The sequence below is a fragment of the Taudactylus pleione genome, unplaced genomic scaffold, assembly GCF_031769625.1.
Source record: "Taudactylus pleione unplaced genomic scaffold, aTauple2 ptg000318l, whole genome shotgun sequence".
Taxonomy (NCBI): Eukaryota; Metazoa; Chordata; class Amphibia; order Anura; family Myobatrachidae; genus Taudactylus; species Taudactylus pleione.
The window spans coordinates 1279502-1298180 of NW_028284719.1; the positions used below are offsets into that span (position 1 = coordinate 1279502).

The 18679-nt window shown below is 44.7% G+C and overlaps 1 long non-coding RNA gene across 1 annotated transcript in view; it reads right to left on the reverse strand.

Moving 5' to 3' along the window:
• LOC148509609 (uncharacterized) overlaps positions 1-16679 on the reverse strand; it is a 30921-nt gene extending 14242 nt beyond the window's left edge. Inside the window, exon 1 of the long non-coding RNA XR_015869414.1 lies at positions 16464-16679. This is a non-coding gene — a long non-coding RNA (uncharacterized LOC148509609). The remainder of the gene's footprint in view (positions 1-16463) is intronic.
• Positions 16680-18679: the final 2000 nt, after the last annotated feature.

Here is an 18679-nt window from a genome sequence, read left to right on the forward strand (position 1 = left end):
GATTGGTTGGTGCATTATCTCTCTCCAAGGCTAAGGGGTCTAGTTACTAAGCAGTGTTAGGAGACAGAGTGAAATGAGATATGGTACCAGCCAATCAGCTCCTAACTGGCATGTCACAGGCTGTGTTTGAAAAATGACAGTTGGGAGCTGATTGGCTGGTACCTTATCTCATTTCACTTTGTCTCCTAACACTGCTTAGTAAATAGACCCCTTAGACATCTAGCCCAAGGTTTTCCATGCTCCGAAAGTTCCAAATATTGATTGATTTATAAACTGGCACAATAAAGTGATTATAGTGCCACATTTCGGGTCTGAGTTGAACGTACGCCAGTTTGCGGCGCACAGCTTGTGTGTTTTTGTACCGCAAAGAAAATGCAGAGTTGAACTGAAACGGGGCTACGCCTTCTCCCAGATGCGTCATTTGCGCCAAGTACAGGGCGGCTGCCAGTCCGCAAGATGATGAAGTTGATGACTAACAAACCAAGCATACGGATAGGGTACGTTCACACCGCAAGATGTGTGCAAATGGGCGAATATACACATTTACTTCTGTGCATGCAAAACAGGGGCATCTATGGCCATTGTGTGTTTGACATCACACCAGGCCCCTAAGCCTGTGACTTGAAGCTAGGCCCCTCTCTCATCTGTCTGAATGTTCCGCCCACAGATTGGTTTTGTCCGTCTATATTCACAGAAATACTTAAGAGTTCGCAGACTTTGTGGCTCATGAGTAGCCTCGCAGTTGCTAGAGGACAGTGTGCTCCTTGCTAGCCATCAAGGTCCTGTACACCTCTCTTCTTTTCATATACCAAACATAGCGATGGGGGTGGGGTGAAGGATCGAGGATTGTAAGTAAGGGGTTCAATGCACAATGTCACCATAATTGGTCTGACACTGCTGTGTGTGCACTATTACAGTGCTGGGAGCAATTGTTCCTGCAAACGTGTAGGAATTTTGTTTTTGCTGTCAGTAAATGTATTGATGGTTGGTAACATTATATGTCGGTTCACCCTGGTGTAACTTGTGTATGTCGTCCATATTAGCAGATAGGGGGAATGTGGCCACATCTGTGAGAGCAGATAAGAATGGTATATTGGCACGTAGTGACAAGAGAGGGAGTTAATGCACATAAAACAAGCTGTACTGTGCTTGCCAGTGGCCAGTGTACACTCCAGCAGGCAGCCGGGGGGAGGGGGGTGAGAAGCCTCCATTTTGCTGTGTGCCCAGGGTGCATTACTTGACTCTCCGCATTATCCCCGCATAACTGCGCTTTGGCTATCTTACCCCCTTTATCTGTAGCTAATGAGGCCCAGCCTGACTCAGCAAACCCCCCCTCCTGTTACTCACGCTCACCCCAGTCTGCGAGCAGGGAGTGTCTGCCCCGGGGTTGGGCTGTCAGATAAACAGGCGGCTCGCTGTCAGTCTGTATTAGCCAGTCATGCATGAGTATGGTTTGTGGGTGCCAAGTAATCGGTCGCATGCATGAGGAGGACAGGAAAATAGCTCACAGGTTCCATACACGGAATAAATGCAGCACGTGTTATTTTATCATATAATAAAGGGCAGATTGGTCAGGTAAAAAATTGAAAGAAACCTTCTATAAATGTAAAGAACCCTATGTGTAATTACGTGCGGTACAAATAAATAAAAGCTGCACATGGGACAAAAAACTATTTGCTCCGCCATTTAGTGCAAGATGCGATTCACTATAATGTTTAATAACATGTCACCTATAGATTGTAAGTGTGCGAGCAGGACCCTCTGACCTATTCGTCTGCCTGTTATTACCCTTTTGTTACCGTTTCCTACCCGACTGTAAAACGCATTGGAATGTACTGGCGCTATTTGGTAACTGATAATAATAATAATGAATATTATTATTAATATTTCTGCATGATAAAATTGTATACTGTTTTATTACTTGCAAACCTGCATAGAAACATTGATTGAAACCTTGGGCCAGGAAACAAATGCAAAAATTCTGCACAAATGCATTATGCTATATATATATATATATATATATATATATATATATATATATATATATATATATATATATAATATATAATATATTTTTCTCGTACTGGTACTGAAAGGAGGTCGGTTTGGCCGCAGTATTAATCACAGTAATAGTATTTTACCTGCTGAGATTTAGGCCATTAGCCATATGCTGCAATGTGGGTTATTAACAAATATTCTTTCATATTAATATACTTACCACACAGGGACGGGCCTAGACATTCTGCCCCCTGAGGCGGATAATAAAATGGTGCCTCGCCCCTTGCCTTACACAAGACACCACAGGAGTTGTATAAGACAAGTACTATCATTTTTATACATGAGATTTACCTACAATGAAAATACCACAAATGTAAAATATCCTGTCAGGAATGTATTTATTTTTTATGAAATCCATTCATTTTGCTTATTCCAGGACAAGAAATCAGGAGTACAATATATATACTAAGGGGGTCAGATCATATTCCCCCTTACCCTCTTTGGGGTCGATTCAATTGTTCTTTTTGGTGACTAAACTAATGGGCACCCGGTGGAGCGATGTAATTGTTGCTCTGTGCGTGCGTAGCTGCGGTTAGACACATTTCTCTTCGCAGCCTCCTGAGGTGACGAGCAGAAATGTGCGGTACGTGGGCTGTTTGGGCCCAAAGCAGGACTTTAGAACGGGTTAGCTGCTATATGTGACTAAACCCCGTGCTCGTGGGTGCGCACACACGGCACGGGCACCCAAACGGAGCAATGATTGAATCGCCCCCTTTATTTCCACCCATAGTCCCTCTATAACGTAAGCTGCTACAAGCGAGGGCTCTATCCTCTCTGTGGGGTCTAGTTACTAAGCAGTGTTAGGAAACAGAGTGAAAAGTGATAAGAAAGTGATAAGGTGCCAGCCAATCAGCTCCCAACTGTCATCTCACAGGCTGTGTTTGAAAGATGACAGTTACGAGCTGATTGGCTGGCACCTTATCACTTTTCACTCTGTCTCCTAACACTGCTTAGTAACTAGACCCCTGTATGCTCAAAGTAATTATGCCATCTGCACAACGCAATTAATTCCCACGCTTATGCGATAATGTTACCAGAACGACCATGTAAATCTGGGCACATGACATGCGTATTACACATGTAAATTGATGCCTTTCAACAAGTTTTGCTATGCAGGCTTGCAGTAATGAGGAAGCTCCTATATAGGACAAAATCATTGAAAGAGTAGATCGTTAAAACAAAATAGGAGAGTAACATTTGCCTGGCAGCACTGCTGGTATTCCTGTGGCAATTCATACATAGCTGGCAGGCCTTGGTGCCACTCCACGGTTATGCGCCCATGTGTCCTGGTTTGATCAGGTCGGTAATCTGTTTGTTTTTTGCACTCAGAATCTATCATCATAATTCAGACTAACAATGCAGCAAAACTAACACGGGTGCATTTTTAATTTGGAAATGATGGGAGTCCTGTTTGTACTTACCTGCGTCTGACATGGAGGGATAGGAGTGTGGAATAATAGCAGCATCACTTTTCCTGTTCTAAAACTGTACCCACAAACCACACCAAATTCTTAGCGGATTGTGAAAGTGGGTTCTCTGAGTCTTGCATAGTCCGTCATGAATTAACAGACTTACCTGTTGTAAAAATCTGTATATGTTGAAATATGATTAGTGTGATGCTAATTATGTCTGTGTTACTCGTGAGTCTGTTCGCTTTGCTGCCTGGCCCCACTGGAGCCATGGGTTTGCTTCCAAATATGGCCTCATAGGTGTAGAGTTTGTATGTTCTCCTCATGTTTGCTTGGGTTTCCTCCAGGTACTCTGGTTTCCTCCCACACTTCGAAAACATACTACTAGGTTAATTGGCTTCATGCAAAAAAATAAAATAAAAATATATATATATATATATAACCCCAATTTGTGCATGTGATAGGAAATATAGGGGTCTATTTGCTAAGCAGTGTTAGGAGACAGAGTGAAAAGTGATAAGAAAGTGATAAGGTGCCAGCCAATCAGCTCCCAACTGTCATTTTTCAAACACAGCCTGTGCGATGACAGTTGGGAGCTGATTGGCTGGCACCTTATCACTTTCTTATCACTTTTCACTTTGTCTCCTAACTCTGCTTAGTAAATAGACCCCATAGAGTGTAAGCATCACTGAGGCAGGGACTGATGTGAATGGCCTAATATTATCTGCAAAGCAGACTTACCTACACTCCTGGTGTGGGGGGTGACCCCAAAAATCGGGAGCCTCCCACTATTGCACTAGACAGTAACGGGAGGCTCCAGATTTTTGGGGTAGCCCCCCGCACCCCTGAAAGTGTGGTCAGATCTCCTGCCCACTTTCTAGTGAAGTGGACAGAATGGAGGAGATCAAAACAGCAACTGCCGGTCCGTATGGAGGGGGCGGGGCTAAAATGGAGTGACATTTTAAGCTCCTCCCCTCCCCACAGACCCGTGATTAGGGTCATTGTGCCGTGCCATTCTGTTCCTAGTTTTTTTTGAGCACTTCTCCTATATATTTTATTTTATTTTGCTGTATTGGCAATCACATTTTAGATTTGGCGCAATCAAAGTAATTTTATATGTCTCTAATTAATTAAAAGTGTGCTACATGTAGGCAATACTGGGCCTGATTCAGCAAGGAACGCACGGATGCAGAAGGACGCAATCGGCCGCTGCGGGAATATGCTAATGAATGCATACGCACGGCAATCGCAGCAGAATAAGCAGAAGCTCAGCGTTACATAATACCACCCACTTCCCTTTACTTGCGTCCTCTATACCTGGCAAGACAGCGGAGACAGCGGAAACATCGAGAATCATCGGACCCATACGCACACTAGTGATTGACCTGACCCTCCCGCAGACATAGCGAGACTTCCTGAGTGCAACTATACCTCAGGCTGCGTCCGCCGCCGCAAGGGCTTAATCATGCACGCCCCTGAAACGCCGTCCAAATGCACAGGCACGCCTGACCACTCCCCCGTCACCACCCACAAACTGCACTTCCTGTCAATCACTTGTCCCTGGGGCTGCGGACTCCCTGCGTACACATACTCCACCGCACTGGCCGCTTAGCGCACTGCGCTGCATATGCATGCACAGAGCAAAAACATCGACCGATTGCGTGCGCCTGCATCCGTGCGTTCCTTGCTAAATCCACTGTTTCTTGCCTTTTTTCATTGCCTACCCCCCAACGTTGTAAGTTTTCCTGCCCGTGTCTATGGGGTGCTAGGCAACACTTGCGCTGTGGATGGGTGCGATTTGCAGTTTCGGAACGGCAAACTGCGGCCATTGTGTTCATGTGAATGGTCGCCTATTACTAAGAAGCAGCAATCTTTTCCTTTTTTATTGTCAGAGATTTTCTGGATGAGAGATCCCGTATCTGTCCATATTTTGTCTGACCTGCGAGGTAGTGAAGACTGAACAGCTAAATGATAGTGGTTAACAGGAGTGTCCCTATTACAGACTCAGAGCAACATGTAATGACAACAGGTCACTGAACTAAGTGTCACTGGCAGTGTCATCCTCTATATTGCACATACTCCATGTACAGCGATCACTGAGGGAGCTGGTTATTAATCCCCTGTAATACCATTGCCTAGCGCTGCCTTTGCTAATTTGGGGCACTGAACTGTGTATGAACAACCACTGGCTGAGGTCCTGGATCAGAGCTGCCTGTCAACTGCGCAGCAATGCCGATATTTACGCAATAGGCCGATGTTGGAAGTACTATGCGTGATGATGACACGAGGGGACGGAGAGCCAATTTGGACACAGAGGGGCCTATTCATCAACCCTAAAATAACGGTTTTAAGGACATTTTCCATAATTACCTTTTTTTTAGTATTCATTAACACACTTAACACAGGAGATATCACTGATATCTCCTGGTTATGTCCGGCTGCGTTAATTTCCACACTCCCCATACATTAGTACATTAGTATGGGGGTGTGGAAATTAGGCTATTCATGAAATTCCGAAAATTATGTATTTTCGGAATTTGATGGTGTTACTATACGCCACTCTCAGGTGGCGTTTAGTGGGTTATACTTACTTGCTTTCAGCGTGAGCAGGTCCTCTGTCGCTCCCTAGTCCCTCCTCCAGCTCCAGGTACTGCTCTGACACAGACTGTGGACCTGATTCAGACCAACTCGCTGGGATGCGTGGGCTCGTAGCTGGCCGATTTTTGCATTGTGCACATGCGTATGCATCGCGTGGGATCGGGAAGCGTTTGATAGCTGCACATAGACTGCCCAGCAGAGTGAGTGACAGGAGAAGCCGTTTGTGGGTGGTGACAGGGGCTGGACATTATAAACAGGGGAGTGGAGGTGCGAACGCAGGCATGCCTGAGCGTTTTAACGCTGTTTCAGAGGCGTGCATAATTAAGAGGCAGCGTCATTGTACACGTCACCTGGCTGGATTTTTTACTGAAGTGCTCGCAGTGCTTGCGGCAGGGTATGGTCAACCACAAATGCTGTGAGCGCTTCCGAAGGTGACCGATGTACCTATGGTTGCATACACTTCCTGGAGATGACATGCGCAAGTGGGCGTCTTTATCATGGTTAGTGGGCATCTGCATACACAAAGCGATCACACGCCAAGACATAGTGGGCGTGCTAATGCCTTGCTGTGCGATTCCCTGCATTCACATATTTGCATACACTGGGTGCGAGCGAACGCTTCTAGTGAGCGGGTCTGAGTCAGATCCACTGATCAATATTATAGGTGAACCGAATTGGTTCATGGAGAGAATTTAGCTGATTAATCATGTCCAAAAAAAATCATCCCTAGTACCAGACCAAACTACAAAAATATTGTCTATAAATCTCATATACATAATTAGTTTAGTTTTAAACTCATCAAGTGTGTATTTACATTCATAGCTGGCCATATAAAGTTTGGCGTATGCCGGTGCCAGATTGGAGCCCATGGCCGTATCGTTAATTTGGACATAATAGTCTGAGCCATACATTAAGTAGTACACGTCACCTGGCTGGTTTTTACACTGAAGTGCGGCCATGTTCTGACGCAGACATTGCCCCTCCATAGGGCTGGTGCAATCTCTGATGGTGCAACGATGGAGAGTCTTAATACGTACAGCGACGGATTAGCGCTGCAGCTGGTGGGCGTCGCAGTAGTAAGCCCAATTGGCAAAGGCATTTAAACAAAGACACAGTTGCACAGTTTAAAAAGATGCAGTTTCGGCTGCAACTGGATCCACCGCTGAATCATGCTCTACTTGTTCCGTATTATTTGACTTAAATACAGCTTGACAGCGAGAGTACCCTAATTCTATATTTATTTGGCCAATTCCATTGCCCATTGTGCTATTGCTTAGTAGGTTGTACCCGCTCTATCTATCAGGGGATGAGGGTGGTGGGTGCATATTATTTTGGGACATTCCATACCTAGGGCCTGATTCACCACGGATCGCAATACTGCATACGCACGGCACGCAGTTCAACTGCGTTAGCAAGCCAATCCACTGTGATTGCAATGCAAACTCAGCACCACATAAGGACGCCCACTTTACTATACGCACATCCGTAACTCTTAGCAGAATAGCGAAACCATCAGTACAATCCAGTACCATTGGACCCATACGCACACTTGCACAAGCAGTGACCTTACTCAGGAATTGCAACCTCACACTGCATATGGGATCGCAGTGGATAATTTATGCACGCCATCCCAATGCACTGGCACGCCTGTGTTCGCATGACTAAACCCCCGTCACCACCCACAAATGGCACTTCTTGTCAATCGCTCTGCCATGGGTCCTGATCGGTGTGGCTAGTTTGCGCACGCGCAGTGCAATGCATACACAAGCACAGAATGCAGCAATTGGCCGATTGCGTGCGTATTAGCAACTGCGATCCAAGCTAGTCCCTTCTTATGAAACATGACCATGGTAACTAGTAATTTGATCGTTTACCATTGAACTTGCTCTATGTGTTCCGGGGGAATCGGTATGTAATGCCGGCGGCTATTTAGCCACCAGATCAAATACAGACAGCGGCAGGCCGGCGGGTCGAAATCCAGACAGGTAAAGGTAAGTACGCTAACCCTTCCCTCCCCCCCCCTAACCCTCCCTTAGGTGTGCCTAACCCTAACCTCCCCCCTTAGTGCCTAGCCCTAACCTCCCCCCAGGGGTGCCTAAACATAACCCCCCCTCCCCACACCCTAAACCTAACCCTCCCGTGGGGGGGTGCCTAACCATAACCTCCCCCCCTAGTGCCTAACCCTAACACCCCCTTCCCCTAGCCTAACCCTAACACCCCCTTCCCCTAGCCTCTGAGGACGATCGGGATGGCGGGGGTCGTTCTTCCGGCATCGGGATTAAGATAAGCGTCGGCATTTCGACGCCTATCTTAAGTCCCTTGTCGGGTAGGGTGATTCAGGATTTAGACCAGCAGCATCGTGTCTGCCGGTCTATTAACTACATCCCGTTCCGGGATCTCAGATGGATTAAGTGCCCATGTCCTTTACCCGCAGTGGAAGCAGCCATTTTGTAGACTGAACCAGTATGTAGCGTGCAGCCTATTAATGTAAAGGCACCATTAATATCACTGAGGCACGTTTGTGAGCCCTGTGTATCTATCACAGGTCACTGGTTCCCATTGGGCCAGAAGTTGGGTGGCATGTCCCAATCACTGCTGCTCTGCAGAGGTGAACTGGTGCTGTACTCACCTGCCATGGAGGGTAAAGGGTGGGAGCGGTCCATAGTGTTAGAAGTGCTAGTGACATCCCCCCAATGCCTTAGTGTGCACCACCTACTTCTGCACCCGTCCTGAATGTTGGGATGCATTGGTTCATAAATACAGTGATGTGCGGTCGTAGCCCCCTCGGGTTCATATATGTATGTGTAAATCTGGCCAGTGCCTCCCCAGCCATTTACCTCACCGCATGTCACTGCCTAAATAATTAATGAGCCACATTCTTAGAAGTATTATATCAGTCAACAAAATGACTGCTGCCTCTTGCCTGTGAGTAGGTGACAGGTTTACATTAATAGACACATTTCTGTGTGCCTCTCTGCAGGGCTGCCAAGAGCTGAGCTGGGCTAGGCCTGGGTGAAGGGGGCGTGGCCTAATAGCAGGAGGCATGGTCACGCCCCCTTAAGAAAAAAAAAAGAAAAGAAAACATTGTTGCAGCGCTACGTGTGAGCTCCTCTGCCCAGCTCATATCCAGGGGTGGGGCGGGGGCATCCCTGCCTCTGTGCAAACAAGACTACCGCTCACCAGACTTGGATGAAGGGCCACATAGGCCTGGGACTGACAGTGATAAAGGGCCTATTGTGAGGAGCAGTGGAGCTGTGTACAGTGCATGATGGGTGTGACCAGTACGATGAGGGGGCGTGTACATCCTCTACACTATTAGCCCCAGTGTCTCCTTAAATATGTAAAAGCAGAAAAATGTCATCACTTTTTGAGGAAAAATAGAAATAGAAATTGGGCAGCTGCTGATGATGGGCCTTGTTTTATGAGGAGGCCTGGGTCTGTAATCCCATCTGCCCAGTGGCGGCTCCAGATTTGGAGCGCTGTCCAAAAGATCTGCCCCATTGTTAATCTGATTATGCCACTCACATTTCACTCCTGCAGAGTAGAAGTTATTTAGAGCACTAGGGATGGCCATCAACCATCAAAGATTACCAACCATTGATGGTTAACCACCGATGGCTGATCATTTTGCCATCAGTGGTGGAAATCCAATGGTTCTGCACCAACGATGGCACAGAGCTCCACAATGTTTTTTTTTTCCTCCCTGATGCCAGGACATGGAGCATAGCTCTGATTGGCCCGCTGCCCAGTTACTATTAGACCCGGACTGACTACCACTAACATATAGATCAGAGGTTCCCAAAGTCCGCCATTACAGTCCACGTTTTAGGGATATCCATGCTTGAGCACAGTTGACTTAATTAGTACCTCAATTCATTTGATTTAACCATCTGGACTCAAGCTTGGATATCCCTAAAACGTGGACTGTAATGGTGGACTTTGGGAACCTCTGATATAGATGAAGTATAGTACCAAAGTAGGGCTCCCTGTGCTGGTCCTGCCCTCTAACACGTGATGTCATAGGAAGGGTCGGGATCGCCGTCAGAAGTTAGTGTAGACTGTAGAGCAACCCAGACTCTCCGGCCGGATCTACATATTGCAGGGTGCTTTCCCGGAGTGTTTCTAATACCCCTTTTACATCTAAATTCCGGGTCTGACCCGGAGATGGAACAGGGTTCCAATCCGGATCAGACCCGGCATTTAGCCGGCGCCGACCCAGGACATTCCCGAGTCGGCGTCGTTTACACCGGAGTCGGGTCTGAATAGACCCGGCTATTCCGGCGTTGAAGTGGACGCTTGGAGATGACGTCATCTCCAAGTGCCACTGAAGCCGGACCAATCGGCCGGCATGCGGCGCGCTCCGGGTCATCGTGACCCGGAGTGCGCCGTTCACACTGCAGGGTTTCACGGGTTACTCCCATGTTAAACCCTGCAAGTTACCTGGGTTGGATTGATGGATCACTCGACCCGGCGATCCAACCCTCTCCCCTTTTACACCAAGGAGCTGCCCGGGTTAACCCTGCAATAACCCGGGTTTTAGCTCCGGTGTAAAAGGGGTATTAGATGCTCCGAGCAGCACTGCAGCTTCTAGCTGCATGTGCCATTTCAGACACCCTGCTAGCCAGATGCAGGGGCTGCGGGGAGCGATGGTGCTGCCCCCAGAGTGACTGGGCCTTGGGCGATGGCATAGCTCGCACACCCTTCCCTACAGCCCAGATTAAGTATTTTGTCTCTATATTGTGTGTTATATTTTCAGCATTTTTGCTTTTACAGCAATTTATTTTATCACAGTACAGGTGGTCGGATAAGAGGAAATTTTATTCTCCTTTGAATTGCTCCTGATACTATATAGCAGTACTGTACTCATTGCTTTTTCATTTGTGTAAATAATTCTGCACCTCTCCCCCCGCTCTGATCATTCTGTGCAGAGTTTAGACTGTGTAATATCTGACAGGTCCATAAATATAAACTGCTGTGTCTGTATTTCCATGATTCTTGAATTACACGTCTGTGACCTGTGTGATGTCTGTAGCCAAGTCCTAGCCATGTAAATATGGATGGTAGGGATAGCAGTCTACTACTGCAGGCAATATATATTTATTTACATAGGTAGGATGAGGCACTTGGTGGTCATATTGTGTAGCAGTGCTCCTCATAGTTACTGTAGTTGGAGGTACTCTGTGATAATGTCTGTGTGTATGACATTACTCTCTTCATTATCATATGTGTAAGTGCTCTTTATAGTGACAACAGCAGCAGGCTCTTGGTGATGATGTCTGTGTGTTATGTAGCACTGTTCCTCATAGTGATAATAGACACATACTGTGATCATCTTTGTGTATGACATTACTTTCCCTAGTATGCTATGTGGCAGTGCTCCTCATAGTGACTATAGTTACAGTCAGTGGTCATGTCTGTGTATTAAATTACTTTCCTTAGTATGATATGTAGCAGTGTTCCTCATAGTGACAGTAATTAGACACACTCAGGGGCATATCCAAGTGGGAGGGAATTTTCCAAAAAACTAATGCCACTGGGTTGTTACCATTTTTTTTATACAAGTGGGTGCAATAAATTTGTATTTTTTTTTTGAGCAAGCAATTTTTTTTGTGCCCCTTCAGAGCAGGTCTAATTTTTCCTAAAATTGTTATTTTTTAGGAAAAATTTTTGGGACTTGCTTCCGAACCCTTAAGACACCCCTCTCTATTGACTAATTAAGCAATTGAAAGTTTCCGATCAGCTTAATTAGTCCAAAAATTACATGTCATTATTAGTTGTTAAAATCAATAATGACATCAAATTACTCCCTAACTTTTTTTTGTAATCACTATGCCCCAAATTTAATTAAAGCATTTATTTAAAGGAAAAATAATTGCTTTTTTTTTTTTTATTTTTTATTTTATTCATATTGGCCAAAAATTACACAAATCACATTTTTATTTATTTATTTTTTTTTTTTAATCTAATTAAAAAAAGTTTATTTTTATACTTTTTTCATTTTGATTTTTTTTGTTTTTAATTGACCTAAAATTACCCCAAAATTACCGTTTTTCTAGTGTTTCTTTTTTCATTTTATTCGTAGGAAATTAATCGAAATAAGTTTGTTTTTTAAAAACATTTATTTTATTTTTTAGGGGGGACAGATTATTTTCTACTTTTTGCAGGGTTATACTTTATTTAAAAAAAAATATATATTTTCTTTTAATTGGATACCATAGTTATCAGGAGCAAAATTAGTCACGAGATCTGCATAATTTTTTGCGGGCAAAGCCTTGTGGCCAATTGGATATGCCCGTCAGTGACCTTGTCAATGTGTATGACATTATTACTGAGTAGCAATGATGACTTATCTAGAAATATAAAGCATCCTGATGCTAGTAATTTAATGTGCCCAACTACACTGAACCTAAATATGAAGACCAGTAGTCCTACTGTACTTAGAAAATGATCTCTTGTTGACTACACATGGGCAGATTGCACAGTATATGGCACCCTAGAATTTTTTTTATCAGTTTGAAATCTTATCAATTGATGAACAGTACTGGCGTGTTCATAAAGAGGTAAATGTCCTCTGCATGTTATTAAAACAGATCCTGTAACCATTGCTGTTTTCTGTTAATGTATAGCATGTTCAGAATGGAGGCAGCCATTTTGTGGTTGGTGCCAATTGTCACAACAAAATTGCTGATCAGTTCACTAGAAGCATGTGACCACTGAGGCATGAGGTGCACAGTGTTTGGGTAACAGGTTCTCTATCACTTTTTGTATTAAAAGCATACTTATCTACTTTGCAGGGCACCTTTCCGTGAGCCCCCAGAGAGGACATTCTGCTCTCATCTTCAGGGGAAGGGGGGGGTGCAGATTATAGTCATCATTAAGCACTGCCCATTTACAGGAAACCCCCAATTGGTGGGTCGCGTCATTTAGCCTCGCCCTCTCCCTACGGATCTGCATATTTCTCAGAAAATCTCCCCATCCTGCCCCCATCACTAAGAAGTGGGAGGGATGCGGGAGATTTGTCTACTCTATCAGGGGTGTGGGGGGGTTACCCGAAAAATCAGGAGTCTCCCGCGACTCCCGGTAGAGTAGGCATGTATAATTAAAAGCCTAATAACTGTACACTGGTAAAAAATCACAATATTGATATGTCTTTTAAGCCACATCACAGTCTATTGGGCCTCCCTGATAAACCCAGAAAAGCTTTATATCTGGGGAAAACAGCCGTGTTTGCCAGAAATAGGACTTTTCTTTATTTATCAAGGGATTTCCGCATGTCTTTCCTAGCGAAAGCTTCCCAATGAAAATCATGGGGAAGTCTATCAAAAAAGGATTGTTGCGGCAATAGTACTGCCGCAATCCTCCTATTGCTATTTCCATCTCAAGCATAAGATAGTGACTTGAAAATATGCTTTATTATTTAAATTAAGCATTTCTATTATTCATGTTATTAAAACATTTTTTGTTTATTTATTTATTTTTAAATAACTTTAAATAAATTTTCTTCTCTACTTTTTTATAACTTGCGTAACTCAGCCACCCCTGCAAATGATCTGTTTTACAAAAGGGACAACGTCTCATCTGCGCAGGACTGGGACTCCCCTGCCAGAACCAGGGCGATTGAGAGATATGCTACGCTTTAAACGTAGGGCGCTGTCTGCTATTCATGTTATAAGAACCACATTTCTAGTTTACATTTTTCTCTATATTTATAATTTTGTTGATTTGTTGCATTTGCAGAGTTTACGCCCGGCAGACTACAATGCCCAGCATTACTCTGAACCTGCGGGATGCTATATTCCACACATATTACCTACCACTGTTGCACCTGTGATTTCCCTGTGTCTTATGTTACTTGTTCTTCTGCCAGATTACAATAAATCCATTAACTGGATGTAGTCTGCTCCCCGGTGCAGTATTGGGATCACGTACCCAATCCCTAACAACTGGTTAAGCATACTACGTGTGGACTAACCGCCACCAGCACCAACACCTGCTCTACACAATCTATACCATCAGCATATTGGCCAATACAAGTGTACCTGGGTTTAACTCTATGAGGTCTATTTACTAAGCAGTGTTAGGAGACAGAGTGAAAAGTGATAAGGTACCAGCCAATCAGCTCCCAACTGCCATGTCACAGGCTGTGTTTGAAAAATGACAGTTGGGAGCTGATTGGCTGGCACCTTATCACTTTTCACTCTGTCTCCTAACACTGCTTAGTAAACAGACCCCTATATCAGGAGGACTACTGCACCAAGCACAATCCGCAACACATATTTGTTACAGTACACTCTGCTATCACTATCTGCTATCACCCTACACTCTGCTAATAATTCGTACCTCCCTCTGTCCTGACTTTCATTGGGACAGTCCCATCGAAGAAGACTGCCTCTTCAATGCCATGCTACCCATCGGCAGGTGAGCCCGGCACTGAATGGATGATTTTATGTGAGTTCAAAAAGTGGTTTTAACCTAGGTAACTTCTTTACTGCACATACTCTAGCAATGCAAATACAAATGTAAGTCCTAAGGGCCTGCTTCAGGTTGAATCGCAAGGCTGCGGACGCACGCAACCGGTCGATGTTTGCGTTTTGCACATGCGGGTGGTAGAAGAAACGCAGGCGTGCCTGTGCATTTGAACGCCGTTATAGGGGCGTGCATAATTAAGCCCCTGCGATGGCATACGCAGCCAGAGGTCTAGATGGTGACAGGAAGTTTCGCAGTCTGTGAGTCAGGGTCAGCTCAACCAAAACTGTGTGTATGGGTCCGATGTTACTCAATGTTTTCGCTGACTTGCCGATATATGTAATGGGAAGTGGGTGGGCATCTTGGTATAGTGCTGCGATTGCACTGCGATCTCATTCATTTGCATATTTTCACAGCGAGCGGGTGCGTGCGATTGCAGATTTATGATCCGTGCTGAAATAGGCCCTAAGTTCATGACTCTGCTTTGTTCTGTAATTGTGCCGTCAGCAGCTTTTATAGAGCAAATCAGAGCTTATATACCAAGAATAAAGCAGTTATACTGCCTACAGAAGGTTCCCTAGTGTAGTATAAAAGTATGCGTGAGGTGCTGATAAGCTATTAGCTTTAAGGGCCTGAACCTCGCTTTACCAGGTGCATGGGAAGCTATGGTTATTGTAACCTCCCTAAAAATTAGATGCAGCCCCAACAACTAGAAAAAAATAAATAAAACAACATTAGCCACACCAAATAGCCATCACCTGTACCATAGAAAGACTATTTTTAAACAAACTTTAAATAATGCAGTTTTGATGATCATATCCCTTTAAATTTTTTTAAATATTTAAAATGGCCTGACGTTACATATACACTTTTGTTACACGGTCCTGGCGAAACATTGGAGACACAGGGATGCTGTTGTTATATTTCTATATTTTTCATTTGGAATTTGATAGCAAATAGAAATTGGAAAAATTAATTTTCTAAATTGGAGTTACACGCTAAAGCCTAGGCCCGTCGTTAGGACGTTTATTCCGGCAAGGTACAAGGATTCATTAGATACAGTCAAAGGATATTGCACACTAATAGCTGCTAATGCTAGACCAAGTTATTTGATAACCCCGATTAGCTCTTAATCCTTTGCAGAAGGAGAAATCCACAGCTGTATTTCCAAAATAAACCCATGCAGAAATGGGTCACCCCTATGGATGAGTATCTGCCATTTTAGGAAAGCATTCATTTTGCAATCACGTATGTTGGTTTGTAGCAATACATTGAAACATATAACGTACAGAAAAATCATCATTTTAGAACGCAGAAAGTAGTTTTCATTCCCATATTGTTCCCTATTAACTCTTTGCTTTAGAAAACCAAACAGCAGAGTTTACAAAACCAGCACAGGGCAGTGCATCCTACTGGCAAACTAAGGCTGACAGCATTTTTCCTGTTTTTGGGTCATGGGCGTAAATGAAAACCCTATAAGCCAACGCGTCAGATATTATCCAGAAATATTTTCAGTTCCATCTTAACTATAACATTAGATTACGGTTCGGATGGATTTACCATTTGACTGTTTTATAGGAGATTTCCTGAGCTACACAGGGAACAAAAAATGCAAATATTAATAGATATAAACCAGATTGATGTTGAATTAAATTTATACTAACAGGACAGACGGAAAATAGGGATTGCTTTCAGGACAGGTTTGTTTTGCAGTTGATCTCATCTGCACAATACCTTAGAGGAATGCTTGTAACTTTCACATTTGCAAAAAAGATTTCCAAAAATAAAGTATATTATTATATTTGGGATCGCAAACTGAGATTTCGGTCGACGGGAAAAAAGAATATCTTATATCCTTAAAAATCCATTACTGACGTATCTTACAAGTACAATGGTGATGTCATAATTCCAATGGTGCGTAGGGTCACTCACCATTTTTCCATGGCAACTTTGAGATCCATACATGGCTTATCCGCAGACGCTGAGGACCCTTCTTCTCCCTGCTGCGCTGACCCTTCGCTCGGACTGTCGGACATATTTGCTGTTTGGTTTTGGGCCGCAGAGCTGGTAATCGTTAGACACAGCTGTGTTTTCGGAGGACTCTGATCCCTATCAGAGCCTGGCATGCACTGGGCTGAGAGAATTTGTGTCACACTGACAGGAGGTAGAGCTAGGCCTGCCCAGCCACGGGGAGGGGAGATAAGGAGGAGAGAGGTCTGGGAGGAGTGCTGGTTTTGTATTAACCTGGGTGTAGTTATTCATACAACCAAACTAAAAAAAAAAAAAAAAAATGGAGCAATTTGCAGTTTTGATAAAATGTTTGTGAGAAATAACCTTTTGATATGGGGGTCATTTAGTGCTGTGCATTAATCAGTAACGCATGAAACATTAAAATCTGACCCTATTTTCATTGGGTTCCTTTTAATTGTCACTGTAAAACTATTAAAAGCGTCACGCACTTCAGTTTCAAAAAATGTGCTTCTGCTGTGGCTGAGCAGCGTCCAACAGACCGACTGCAAGTTCTGGTGCCACCCAAGGGTGCAGAGACCAGGGTCACACATCAGTCAGCACAGAGCTCTGAACTCTACTAACCTGATATTTTACTACTTGTTATTAGGGGTGAGCGGGTTCGGATTTCTGAAATCCGAACCCCCCCGAGCCCCCCCGATCCGAGTCCGATCCGAGTCAGGCTCGACTTTTCCCGCCTGACTCGGATCTGACATCGAGGCAAAACGTCATCATCCCGCCTTCCGAGTCTCGCGGGTTTTGGATCCTATATAAGGTACCCGCGTCGGCGCCATTTTCTCACTCGGCTGTGGACAGTGAAGAGGGAGGGTGGGAGTTAGTGCTGTGTAGTGTAGTGTAGTGTAGTGCTGCTGTTGTCCACTACTTCAAAGTCCATAGGGGCTGGCTGTGTTGTGCTGTGCTGCTGTTGTTAATAGGGGCTGTGTCCACTACTTCAAAGTCCATAGGGGCTGGCTGGACTGTGTTGTGCAGTCAGTTCTCCATAGGGGCTGTGTCCACTCCAAAGTCCTGTGCAGTGTCCCAGTCCTAAAGGGGTGCTGTAGTGTTGTCCAGGGGGTGCTCTGTCCATCAGGGGTGCTCCCCCCAAGTGCTAAAAAAATAATATATTTTCTGTGTTTGTGAATTGTGTGCGCAGTAGCCGCACGTGCATCAACAAAGTAGTGCCAAGCGTGCGCCTGTGTCATAAGTAAAGGGCCGGCTGGCTTGACCGTTAAGGGTGCTGTAACCCCCGAAAGTACACTCCAGTCCAAACCAAAAAAAAAATTATTTTCTGTGTTTGTGAATTGTGTGCGCAGTAGCCGCACGTGCATCAACAAAGTAGTGCCAAGCGTGCGCCTGTGTCATAAGTAAAGGGCCGGCTGGCTTGACCGTTAAGGGTGCTGTAACCCCCGAAAGTACACTCCAGTCCAAACCTAAAAAAAAATTATTTTCTGTGTTTGTGAATTGTGTGCGCAGTAGCCGCACGTGCATCAACAAAGTAGTGCCAAGCGTGCGCCTGTGTCATAAGTAAAGGGCCGGCTGGCTTGACCGTTAAAGGGTGCTGTAACCCCCGAAAGTACACTCCAGTCCAAACCAAAAAAAAATTATTTTCTGTGTTTGTGAATTGTGTGCGCAGTAGCCGCACGTGCATCAACAAAGTAGTGCCAAGCGTGCGCCTGTGTCATAAGTAAAGGGCCGGCTGGCTTGACCGTTAAGGGTGCTGTAACCCCCGAAAGTACACTCCAGTCCAAACCTAAAAAAAAATTATTTTCTGTGTTTGTGAATTGTGTGCGCAGTAGCCGCACGTGCATCAACAAAGTAGTGCCAAGAGTGCCCCTGTGTCATAAGTAAAGGGCCGGCTGGCTTGACCGTTAAAGGGTGCTGTAACCCCCGAAAGTACACTCCAGTCCAAACCAAAAAAAAATTATTTTCTGTGTTTGTGAATTGTGTGCGCAGTAGCCGCACGTGCATCAACAAAGTAGTGCCAAGCGTGCGCCTGTGTCATAAGTAAAGGGCCGGCTGGCTTGACCGTTAAAGGGTGCTGTAACCCCCGAAAGTACACTCCAGTCCAAACCAAAAAAAAATTATTTTCTGTGTTTGTGAATTGTGTGCGCAGTAGCCGCACGTGCATCAACAAAGTAGTG